The 13,799-nt window shown below is 34.8% G+C and overlaps 1 pseudogene; it reads right to left on the bottom strand.

Annotated features, from left to right (window-relative positions):
• Positions 1–621: 621 nt before the first annotated feature.
• Positions 622–13,444, bottom strand: LOC115441504 (annotated as a pseudogene).
• Between the last annotated feature and the right edge of the window lie 355 nt (positions 13,445–13,799).

The following is a 13,799-nucleotide window of genomic DNA, read 5'->3' as shown; positions in this document are numbered from 1 at the left end:
GCATTAAACGAAGCACAGATCGTATATAATAAAAAGAAAATGATTTACAGCTCGAGTTTTCCCTTCAGTACCACTACACCTCAATAACAATATCCAGTTAAAAGATAATCGAAAGGTAAAACATACATGGGTTTGCGATAACTGCGTGTGTGCATTGCGTAGGTACTATCATAAACATTGTATTTTATCCTTCGTCGAGCACGATACAATTTATAAATCCTAGTAGGTACCACCTATTGTAAGTATATTTTTTTTTCTCTCGTCATATATTATAACGGATAAATATTCCAGCATCGTATTTCTCCTGGGTCACCGTTCCAATATCGGTCACATGGAGTTATAAGCAGCTACTCTAGGTAATCTTCGAAAATAAAAATATTGATTTTAATATATAATCCTAAAATATAATAAGGAAAAATTAAAACAAATTTGAAGTATTAATTTTGAATATATTTTATTATCGATTAATTAAATAATAAATTACAATACGTTGAAACTTATATTAAACTGTAAATTATAAAGTCATAAATATATTGCACAGAGTTCTTGAAGATTGCTCAAGAGTTATTATTTACTACGTACTATTTGAATAGCGTAGTATTCTATCGCATAGCTATAAAATTAAACGAAAGACCATACAAGTCCTAACTATACAGCAAAGATTTCGCAACATACTTATACAAATTTCTTTAACGACACGTATGGTAATAAGTTAAATAAAATACGTAACATATATAATATCGACGATAAGTTTGACTCTTTTAGCAATTGTTTTGCATAATATTCTTTAACATGTAATTAACTCTGATCTTGCGTGTAGTCGCATGTAATAAATAGTTTGTTTATACATGATTTTTTAAAATATAGTCTATTATTATTAGTCAATAAATCTTCATTTTATATCAGTCTTTCCTTATTGCAGATAGTGTGTTACCGGTGTAAAAAATGACATTTAACGTTATAGCAGGTATTATGTGATATGGCACCACATTTGTTTTATTATAAACCAAAACTTATACAACTAAGAGCCAGAAGTTCCAATACAATGAAAATGTATTTTAGCATGCGTCATAGATTCTTGTATAATTCGTCTTTCCTCGCCATTTGATAAATGCGTTACATTATGATCTTTGTCTTGAAGTCAAGAAGGGACGTTAGAACTAGCCTATTCATTTCCACTAAGTGATCAGTAGGTATTAGGTATAGATTTGTACATGTTTTATAAGCTAATTAATATTACGTCTGTAAGCACCCGTAATACTGTACCATATGTGCTTGACACGTGATGTGTTCATCTTTTGTCTAAGAGCTTTCGCTTCAGCCTTGAACTGCATCCATTCTCTGCGCATGCTCGGCGAGCGGGGACCCCATGAGGGTTTGGAGTGGAAGGCCTTCTTGACCGTCTGCGAGTACATAATAAAATAAGTTAAAATACTTTGAATACTTAATAATAATTATTTTCAAATCCAATTTTTGGGTTGTTTGGACACGTTTGTCTTTGGAGTTGATATCGTTCTTTTAGATTCTGGTCTCTGACTAGTCTGATTCAAAAAAATCTTTCACTTATTTAAGAATTGTTTCACGACGTCTGAGTAAACGCTTATCCTCGAATATAATATAGGAAGACCAAATGTAGTCAAGTATGCAAGTCAAGTTCCCAATTAAATGGTAAACAAAAGAGTTCACTTAGCAAAGCTGTCTAGCGACTTATACGTTAACGGGCAAATGAAATTTACTTGAAAATGGTGAAATAGGCCCTTAGATAGCGAAATGGTTTATATATTTTTTAAGTAAAGTATTTGTAACTGAGAGCAGACTTGTATAAAATTCGTGTGACGCCATCAGCAGAACATCTAAATTAATAGATTGTTAAGCAGTTTCTAGGGTACAAAACGATGATTACCTCTCTGAAGGTGCCGGTGCGGTATTTGTATAAAGAAAGTCCAATTCCAATTGGCACAAACGATATGCCGAAAAATAACATCATGTATCCAGAAACTACAAAGACAAAAAATATTAATTAGCATTACTTACAATAAATACTTGGTAAATAAGAATAAACTTATATCTCTTTTTATAACTGTAATTACAAGTTATCGAAGAGACTAAGTAAGAGAATTATAATTAAAACATAATAATTAGATAACTTCATTTTAGTAAAATGTAAGAAAAGGAAAGAGAAATTCACGCGTTAATTACGGAATGGGTAGGTGGAAGCGCAACTAGGGTTTTCACATATTTGTCATGTGTGTTCCGTCCCATTATGTGATAGAGAGCATCGGGTACTAATTTCAGACTCCGGGCTGATATTGAACAGAAAAAATCAATACAGGGTTGCCCGACCCGTTTTTACTATTTGGGAATAACCCCAAGACAGTGTCGTACCACGCCGGAAATACAAAACGCCACCGAGGCAGTTCCAAATACTGTTTTAGAATAATAGGCTTTGTAAGACACATAATTGACTGAAATTTGACGCTCAAGTTTGAAAGGAACTCGAATAGAATATTTATTCAATTTAGGAATTGTGGTTTCCACATACGGTAGGGAGATCCAAATAGTTGTATAATTTAAATAAATATTCACCATAACCAGCAGTCGGGTATACGTAGTAGTCTCCGAACACCAGGTTGTCAATGGAGAGAAGAGCGTAGACGAACACAGTCGACAGTATAGCAGGAGTGATGAAGCCCCAGCAGAGACGCCAGTAAGCACCAGTCTTTTACCCAACATGAACTCAATGTCAAGGCAAATGTTCTCCAATCCTATAAGTAAAAAAACATTCATTATGATTGTCCTAAATCGAGAGAGAAAAAGTAATAATGATTGTCTAAATAAAGTGTTGAGCATATAATAAAACCACGTCTTGAAATCGCGACCGGCAAATATAAGGTATGTCATATTCTGGAATCAGCCTATCCGGTTTCGAATGGGCTTAAATAATTGTATGACTAGCGGGGTTAATCATCTGTCTTCAATCGATATTCTATCTAGGTGCCATTTCACTCACATGTAGTGGCAAGTTACTTTGTTATGACAGTGCTAATAAAAGCAATCATACTGTAGAATAAGTGCAACAATATTGAAAGTATTTATTAAAATTGTTTTAACGAGTTTGTTGAAAATATTACCATAAATCCAGAACACGCCTGCAAGTTCAGAAATGGCGCAGAAAAGAACAAGGAACGTTCCACCGTAGTGATCTACAATCTCGAGGATGTATTGTCCACCCTGAAAGTTATTGAGAATATTAATAGTGATTTCTGACGCAGAAAGCAGATATAATTTTATAAAATTGTTTTCAAGTAAGATGTTACAGAATTCGAAAAGTTTTTAGTTATTCCTTTTTTTTGAGTCCGTTGAGCGATACGATTTTTAGCGAAACGATATTTATTAATCTTTAATAACCCTCATTTGAACTCGCTTCAAGTTCATTATCTAGGTACATTGTTATAATTTATTCCATTTGTGTTTCCATGTTTGTTCAACTTATTTTGTATGGCATCTGTCATACTATATCGTGGAAGAGGCGTGCAGACTCACCGGCGTGCAGTAAACAAGTCCAAGCAAGAAACCGCAAGAACAGGTCAACGCTGACATGTAGACGGTGGGTACACGTGGGAACGCGTCCATCGCTAATGTGTTGAAGGTCGACAGCAGAGCCACGGATGAGCCGATACCCAGCACGGACATCATCAGGAAGAACAGCACCGAGAATAGCTGAAGATGACAATTTAATTGACAATATTTGGGTCACACTCTTTGACGGATAAATTAAATTAAATTTTCGATCTGCCTTTCCATCAGGTTAATCACCTATTTACTTGCTTTCGTTACGATTTCATTCCTCTTTGTTCACCCGCTTCAGCGTTGGGTTGTTTCGAAATATTATTTCAAGTCTTTGTGGCTGTCTGGTATCAATCCTTTATAGGAGATCTATTCCCGGACAAAATGTATTAAAACATTGTCTGGCGTGGAATTAAACCCATACATGTTAGGCTTGGTAATTAAATATTTAGTTTGCATTAAAAATACGATACAACGTGAATAATAGTATTTTTTAAAGGTTTACATTTACCTGCGGTTGGAAGGTTTTGGCAATAGCATCAGGGTATGAAATGAAAGCAAGACTGGTACCGCCGGAGCCCATCACATATTTCACTTCGGTATTGAGTTCGTACGCGAGGTTACCAAGGATACCGAAGATCGTGCACCCAGACAGGAAACTTGTGAACGTGTCCAAAGTCGTAACAATCCAAGCATCTCTAGAATAACATGTATTTTATTACACAATAATCTAAATCAAGTTTACATTAACTTAAGTATAAGTAGAAATACAAGAAGACAAGCATTGCGGACGAAGAGGCAAATCTCTTGTATTAATAGAATTAGGTCCGTTCCTTGCAGTGCAATAATTTCATTCAAAGCTGATAATATATTTATTATATCCAGTATACTATCATACAAAGCTAACGCGATAGCATGTTAAGCTATAATAAAAAAATGAATCGCTGAATGTCTTGTTAAGCGCAAGTCTTGGAACCAGTTGAACTGAAAAAGTCTAAAAACAACACTTTTCTATATTCCTATACAAAAGATTCGTAATAATACTTAAAAGTCAATTTGAACTTTAATATCATATCATAAAGTTTAAGTGTTAGTGGAGGGATTCCGGGAGGCAAAACAATTGAGTGACGTTAGTATCATATAAATATTAATTCTTATCATAATAAAAACTCTGAAATTGTAATTTTTATTGTGATTTTTAGTGACAATTAAAAATAATGGTAAGTGTTTTATAATTTTTATTTTTTGAGATAATGTAATTGTTGACTTATCAACTTTTTTATCTCACTAGCTGACCCGGTTGTCCCGAATAGCAGAATAAGTATAAAAAAAATAATTTAAGAATCGACTGTTAAGCGGTACGAAGTTCGCCGGGTCAGCTAGTCATATATAAAATAACGCAGGATTTGTAAGTACTTCGACACAAATGGTAAAATATTGTAACTAATCGTGGCGAAGACGGAGGTTTATTCATAGGGAACCCGACACAATATATAGCTACTACTAATATGCACAAATGCGGTTTGCAAATCGTTCAAATGATAGTTATATTTTACATAAGTTATGAAAGAGAAGCCGGTATGAATCGGGCTATATGGACCTTTTGTCATTGGTAACTAATCTAGTATTAATGTTAAATTGTAATAATAGTTTATTGATTTAAATCGGATATATCTCTATCTTTAAAACAATTATGTTTAATGCAGCAGTTTGGTAAATATTGTTACATGCTTATTTATTATTAAAAAAATATTGGTTTGGCACATAATATTAATGTCTGTATTCCCGAATTAAAGTAGGCAAGTTACCTGTAGATATTATGTCTGAAACCGTTGTAAGAAGAGAACATGATAATCGGTCCACTGCACACTGTCAGAGAGAAGAACACTTGCGTGACTGCTGAGTACCATACCTGGATAATATAAAAAAAGCATTACTCATGGAGTCGGATCAAATTTGGCAAATTTGTTTTTTTATATAAAAAAATACACAGTGGGACTTCGATACCAAGAAAGAAATCTACACTGGCTATGCAACGAGTAAAACCTTGTATTAAGTATAATTAAGAGAAAAGAGATATAACTTCTGAGAGAAAAACATTATTGTCTAAAAGTCAAAGTGAAAAGTTTATCGTGAGTTTACATACAAACTTTGTGAAATAGTGATGGGTTTAATTTACCTATCTAGATAATTTCTGAAATGGTAGCAACGAATGAATAAAAATATATATTGATAGTTAAATTAATAGTTCCAATTATTAAGTGGTATTATCTCTATTATTATATTTTGTGTAAATTGTGGAAACAGTATTTTTTTATGTAACACTTACACCAAGCTCAAGGAGTTTCGCCCACTGAGGCGTGATGAAGAACAGGATGCCGTCAGTAGCACCGGGCAGGATTATTGTGCTGAGAAATAATAAAAAAAAAACACAATTTAAGCATTTTACAAGTTAATTTTGAAAATAGGCTGGTAAATGACAAGATGTTTATGTCCACAGATCGATTAGATATATAAGTGATTATTGCCCCCTCTATATCTATCTCGCCTTGCAGTTTTTTTTACTTTGTACAATAATAATAGATATTAAAATTTAAAACGATGATTCTTGATGCATTTGGTTTTCTAGGACACAGTATCTTTGCGTAAAAGTTTTGTGTACTGTCATAACATTTTAAGCAATAATAGCAACTATAAAAATATTCATGATTCCTATGATGAGACTTATTTGAGGGATAATTACTTACGTGATGAATAAAGTGATCATGACAACGTATGGGAAGAGCGCGAGGAAGTAGGCCGCTTTGCCGGAACTCTTGACTCCTCGGGCGACGACTCCGAACACCATGAGCCATGCGATGAATAGACACAACACCAAGTACCAGATGGGGGCACCTGGAATAATATTAAATAATTACTGTAGATATTTTTTTGTTAGTCATTAATGCTCGGCATACAACCATCTGAAGCTTGACGGTTACGTGTAGCACTACGTTTATTAACAAAATATTTCACTCACGTAATTCTCATTGGCATGTGCTACAAAATATACCAACGTACATAGTAATGCAGATAAATTCATTAGTAGTTGGAAATTGTTTGCTTGTAAATGCAAAACCGGCAGGTTTCTTTTACTATCTAATAACCTTCAATTTTGTTGTTCTATACTTATTTTTCTTACGCGCTCTGTGGCTCCTCCGTATACAAGTATAAAATATTTGATTGAATAATGTAGTTTTAATAAATGTCAAAAGTAACTTACCAAGACCTCCTTCAATTCCATCACTTTGTTGGAGAACCGTTCTCCTGTAAGTGAAAAAAAAAATTGAGTAACTCATAGAGTAGTAATTTGAGTAAGGCTTAACTCTTCAAAAATGTTATATGTAGATAAACAAAGAGTAGATTTAAAACGTGTCTTCATTGTCTAGGGAATAATTATTATACCTATTAATTAAGCATAAAAGCGGGGTTAAACATCACTTTTCGGATTTCGGCGGCTCCTTTAGCTCCTTACTACGTAAATAATATATACATATATATTATTTATATATTATTTATTTGTATTTATATATTATACTAATATATAAATTTGCATGCTGTGGTCTCCTATAATTGAAGAGGCACGTCACATTGTTAATTATACCAATATTACGACATTGTACTTATTATATGCCGTGTATCCTTTGTTGGAGGTCCTTAAATAAATAAAAATAAAATAAAAATAAAAATAAGACGAGCCGCAAAGCTGTATGGTGCGGAGACGGCTCCGTGCAGCTAACTTTGTGCAACACAGACATCCCGGAGCCGTCTTGTATGCGCTAAAGGCCTTCGTGGGTTTCGGTCGGTATGCCGGTGTTTCTATATAGTATTAGGGACTCGGCTCAATGTTCGCTCGGACGATGCTATACTCTCAAGTGTAGACACGCCGGTTTATACCGTCTTATCGACTAAAATCCCGCCCTATTCTCTCTCCTTTATATCGAAGGGCGCGGGGAGTGGGTTTCACCCATATTCATTCTCGAGTATGTTTCATGCGACGAGTTCTTGTCCAATGCTCATAGTCGTGAGTAAATTTTATTCTAGGTAATCATTTTAAAAGCTACAATTTTGAAATTTATTCTCATAAGAATTAATAGATTAAATATTAATAAAGAAACTCACAAAAAGTAGAATTCAGCACTGCTGGTACCGTTGGTGATGTTGTCGATTGATGCAGCAAGTGTTGGATCTGAGGGCACGCAGTTCTCCCACTCAGGCTGACAAATAGCCCATGGAAGAGTAGCCTGGAAGCTCATAGCTAAGTAATACAGACAGAGACCACAGATCACCACGTAGTAAGACAGGATGTAACCGCAGCCGGCAGCTTGGGCGTATCCAGTACCTGTAATGTGAATTATCAAGATTAGGAGATATTTGTACTCAACTACATAAAAAGTTACACGGTTACAGTTTTAAACTAAAGCCTATTTACTAAATATTACACCATGTTGCTTAATATTTTAAAATGTGTATTCCACACTAAAATATAATTTGGTTACATTTTATTCTTCTCCGAGTCCTGCGGATTCAGTTCAGAATGCGGAAAAGTTCAAATTTGTTAATTTTCTTACAGAATGTTTTTTTTTTAAGTTTTGGAATCAATATGTATTTGCTTAAAATAAATCATGTTCTTAGGAGTGTAACATCAAACATTTTGTATTATGTGCAACTGTAGGATTATTTACCTTTCATGGCCGGTGCAATTGACCAAACTTTAACAGAGTTTCTTGAACTGAATTGTCCGAGGACGCACTCTAAGTAGTACACAGGCTTGCCGACAAGTAAAAGAACGATGACGTATGGCACCAGGAAAGCACCTCCTCCATTCTGGTACGCGATGAAAGGGAACCGCCACACGTTACCCAAACCGACGGATGTAGCGATGCAGGACATCAAAAATTCGATGTTGTTGGACCATACCATACGTTCTGGCGGTTCAGCTTCTAAGTCTGTGTCCTCGATTTAACAAAAAAAAAATATTCCTTAGCTACATTTTAATGCACTTACATTGTTGTCGCCCTATTATTATTTTTTATAAAATGTTCCTAAGTCCTAGATTAGACTAACATTTCTCTTCGCCGACTTCGCGACAGTTTTATCGTGCATGCAAGATGAACGTAATTTTTTTTTATTGTTTTTCAAGGACGAGACAAGCTTGCCGTTTGCTTTATGGTAAGCGAAACGACCATCCATAAACAGTAAGAACACCATCTAACAACACCTTGAATTACAAAGTATTGTTTGGTATTGCACTACGCTCGCCATCCTGAGACATGAGATTAATATCTGTTAATAACATAGTTAATTCTTATTATGTCCAGTAATTCCACTGGCCACAATGTTCTTCAAACCGGAATACAACAGCGAATACACATTGTTGCTTGGCGGCAGATATAGACATTGAGGTGGGACATAGTTAGGCAGACTCTCACATATGAGAGACCTACCATCAGTCGGAGCACATGCGGCACGGCTCACACATTGAAGGAACGGGTATGCCCAACATACGCTAGTCTGAACCCTCCATATTTATGATGAAGCATCGTTTAAGTATTTCAAATTTATACTTATTCAAAACATAAGTATCTAAGTATTATATTACTATTTGCGTTATTCAAATAAAGTGATTTTAGTAGATGATTCTATTTTAATCAATATTCTATCTTTAATAAAAATACCAATTAATATCAAAGATCGAAACCCAAAAATATTTCGATTATCCTTAGGTTCTTTAGATACCTACATCTATATTATCCAGAGCCGCTTTAAGATTAGCTGGAGGTAAACTTATTTGCGATGATCGTTTTGGGTCCATCTTGGGGTCCGACGAGTCGAAGCCGCTGTTTACTTGGCCGTCACTCTGCAAAAAACAAAGGCGCTTCTTAAAAGGTTACGTACCTAGTTATTATTTATTCTCTATTATTATTTTATCCAAATTTATCGAAATATTTAAACATCAATTACTTGATATGTACTAGTTTTATTTATGTGCTTTAGTAAAAAAAGATGTTACCTGATTTAAATTCTCTATACAAAGGTATTAAACATTGTTAATCCCGTCTATTGCTTGCGGTATCATTCCTTTAAGCAGATAATATTTTATTTGAAAATATTGAAATTAATCACTTTGATATGAAATCATTAAAGTATTAACAAACTTATTAATGTTATTTATAGCGTTGATTGGAAGGAATTAAAATACAATTAGTGAAAAAATGTGTAACTTGTAGTGAACTTGAAAACGTCGCATTTATTTAGAGAAATTAGTTTCTAATTGTTTAGCTGTTAACAAATGAAATATCAATAGTTTAATTTGTTGTGCAACGCTTTAAATAAAAAAACAACATATATTTTTCCGAAACTGATTGAATACATGTCTCACAGATAACACTTCGAGGATATCATGAACCTGACACTTTATTATTAAATGTATACTTATCCATTGATTTACTTCAGGTAATCCGTCATTTGAAAGCTTCTTAGCATAATTTCTAAACAAATACATTATAAGTACAAGAGCTGGTTAGACGTGATACAAGTTCAACTTTATAGATTTGATGTACTCTCTATAAATTAATAATCTAATCCATTTTCCGTCACTTCACATGATAGGATACGAGGTGTGTTCAAAAAGTATCGCGAATTTTGTGTATTTTCAAAAATTATTTATTTATTCGTGAATATCTATTTTGTCCCCTTCAAAGTAATCCCCCAGGGATATTATACACTTGTGCCAACGTTTTTTCCAATCTTCGAAGCACTTCAAAAAATCATTTTTTTGTATCTCGTTCAGCTCCTCCTTCGATGCCGTCTTTATCTCGTCAGTGGCGTAGCGCCGTCCTATCGTGGGCCTCTTCAGTTTCGGGAACAAGAAAAAGTCACAGGGTGGCTGCGGTATCATGAGTGTGTTGTTTTTGGCCAAGAAGTCGCGTTAGAAGCAGCGATGTGTGAGCAGGGGCGTTATCGAAATTGAGCAATTTTGGTACGAATTTTGCGGCGACCCGTCTCATGCCCAAATTATCGATTAAAATCGAATGGCACGAGCCAATCGATATGCCTAGGTTCTCGGCTATTTCTCTAACGGTGATTCGACGATTGGCCATTTTCTTCACTTCATCAATTTTTTTGTCTGTTGTTGAAGTGCTCGGGCGTCCGGCACGCTCTTCGACCTTCACATCTTCTCGGCCTTCTGAAAACATTTTGTACCACCGATAAACGTTGCTTTTGTCCAAAGTAGCTCCTCCGTATGCCACAGTCAACATTCGGAATGACACAAAATTTGATACAGGTTCTTTGTTCCATTTTTTTTAAATAGGTAAAAATCGAAGACGAACCAAAACACGTGCAAGCAAGCAAAGCAGCTGTCAACAATTAACTGAACATTTAAAATGGCCGAACTTGTCAGTATAAGTGAGAGACATGTGTATCAATATAACGCCACAAAAAAATCGAAATTCGCATATACGTAACCCGCGAAAATTCTAAATTCGCGATACTTTTTGAACACACCTCGTATAATATCAGTTAAATGTTATTCAATTTAAATTTAATCTGAAAACAAATTCTTTGTTAACACTTCATTTACTCATTTAGTTTTAGGTTAAGTATTAAAATTATAATTGGTGATAATATTAGGTTGATCTGAGCGACGAGCAAATTATTTTAATATAATTTAAACATTACAATTATTCATAACTAGCATTTTCTTACGGTCCCGTCTACATAGCATTTAAAAACTCACAAATGTCACACATTGTTGCAGTGTAGGGGCTTTTTGTGTAGGCACCAAATTTTATTTAAATCCATTCAAAGGATTTCATATGTAATTGGCTTACAAATAAGTGTCAAGTTGAACAAACTAGATCATTTATAATTAAAAAGATCTATTGAATTAACCTACGAACATCTAATGGTTTAGGTAATCTAATTTGTTTAAGTATGAACATGTGGTTAGTCATGATTTAGAAGTAAAGCGTGTAAGTGAATATTTCTACTGAAAAATATTAATCGCCAAATTTGTGGATGAATGAACTAGTCAAAGAAATTAATGTTTAATGATATTATTTAGTAATCAATGAAATATATAATATGCTTTTAGATGTTGGCAAATTGGGTTTGAAATGCAATTCCTAAAAGCTGATGTGAATTGGATTAAATTATTTATTTATATGTCAAATATACAACGATAGATGCAGTAATCAATAAGCTTAGATTATCTGAACATATTTTTCGTATATACAAAAAAATAAATTTAAAATTCAAAACATTTTCCAATAGGAGTTATTTATGTAAATACTTAAGGTTACAATTATTTAAAAAATCTCAAATTAATTAGATTATAATATGTTTACTTGTACATTATTATGCCCTTATTATAACTTGGTCAGGTTCGAGATTCAGTTAGAAGTTTTGATTTGTTGTGTTACTGAACCTACAGCTAATTGACAGGATATAATCTGAATAAATGATATTATTTAATCTTAAAATATATATTCAATATTTATATATAATAATAAGTACTATTTAGAAAAAAGTTTTCAGTTTTGTTTTTGCAGGATCCACTAAACCAGTAAGCTGAAGTAATTATTTAAGAAACAAATATAATGTTATTTTTATAAATTTAACTGTCGTTTATGTCAATTAATGAAATATTAGTTTATAGTATACAAGTATTATAAGCACGGCGATAGTCTTTTTGGTTTGACTGCCAAGACGAATGTCCGCAGGTTCGAATCCCAAGGCTCACACGCCTGTGTGTATTCTTTGTGAATTATCGCTTGCTTTAACGGTGAAGGAACACATCATGAGGAAATCTGCATACTTTTTTTTTTTGTTTTCGCGGAGAAAGTGCCTTATGACTACCGCCCAGCCTTCGGGGGGGGGGCGACTGAGCGGTTATGTTGGGGTCACCGTGCCTTACGGCCCGGCGTTGAGCCACCCGGATTTGATCTTGACCTTCGGGTGACCGCCGGGCCGAGTCCCTAACCTATATACACGCACGGCATACCAACTAAAACTCCGCGGTGGCCGTCTTCGGCGCATTAGGGACGACTGTGGGCTTCCTCTGACTGAAATGTTTAAGTTTTCGTCCGCAGTCGTCCTGCGCGGTGCCGCCTGTTGCGGCCCGTCTCCTATGGGGGCTCAGAAGCCCCCGCGTAACCGAAGGACGCTCTCGGCGTCAACGGCAGCATGAGGCCTACCTTCCACGCTGCCGTCCATCTCGGGGGTGATCACAATGTGCGAGATGTGCACAACGTAACCTAGGGGCGGACGGCCCCCAGCCGCCCGCCGACGACCCCCCGATGGCCCCTATTAGTCGCCTTTTACGACAGGCAGGGGATACCGTGGTGGAATTCTCCAAACGCCCCCATTCCACAGGGCGAAAATCTGCATACCTGCGAAATTCTCTATAGAAATTTTGAGGGTGTACGAAGTCTGCCAATCCGCACTAGGCCAGCGTGGTGGGCTAAGGCCTAATCCCTCTCAGTAGTAGAGGAGGCCCGTGCTCAGCGATAGGACAGTATATAATACAGGGCTGATATTATTATTATTAGTATAAAATAGAAAAGTAAAACTAATTTTAGGTATCTATTTTTATGTTGGGAAATTACGATCTAATAAGTAGGCTCGGTACAAAAAACGACTACTAAAATCATAAATATTTGATTTAAAAATATTTTTAATTACTTAAATGTAATTTATTGATAAATTTAGTTTATATGATAATTATTTATTTTTTAGGTATTTTATTTTGAACGTTACTAAAATGCCAAAAAATTAATTAATTAAAAAGCCTCACCATTTTGTCCACAATATCACACTTGCAATGTGTTAAGGTGTATTGTGTTCAGAAATCGATCGCACCACCGCCAAAAAGTTCCTCCAACAAGTAACGCACAGTTACATTACCGCAAGTGAGACGTCCGCCGTATCTTCGCTTGTTTTATACAAATACCGTATCATTTACACTCATTCGCTGTCATTGTCGTATAATTTATTTTGTAATCTATAAATCCGCGTGATATCATAACAATAATATATTAAGTTCCTAATTGCTCTACAATCTAAGATTAATAAATTGTCTAGCTTTTTACCTTTAGGACATATTCGATCTCTAAAAATGGGGTAGAGGCCAAGCTGTAAAAGATACTAAACACCAATGCATTTCAGAGGTTTGAATGAAATTTAAGAAT

This window comes from Manduca sexta, unplaced genomic scaffold (assembly GCF_014839805.1).
Source record: "Manduca sexta isolate Smith_Timp_Sample1 unplaced genomic scaffold, JHU_Msex_v1.0 HiC_scaffold_57, whole genome shotgun sequence".
NCBI classification, from domain to species: domain Eukaryota; kingdom Metazoa; phylum Arthropoda; class Insecta; order Lepidoptera; family Sphingidae; genus Manduca; species Manduca sexta.
The sequence above is the reverse complement of the archived record's forward strand: the minus strand, read 5'-3'. Positions and strand labels throughout refer to the sequence as shown.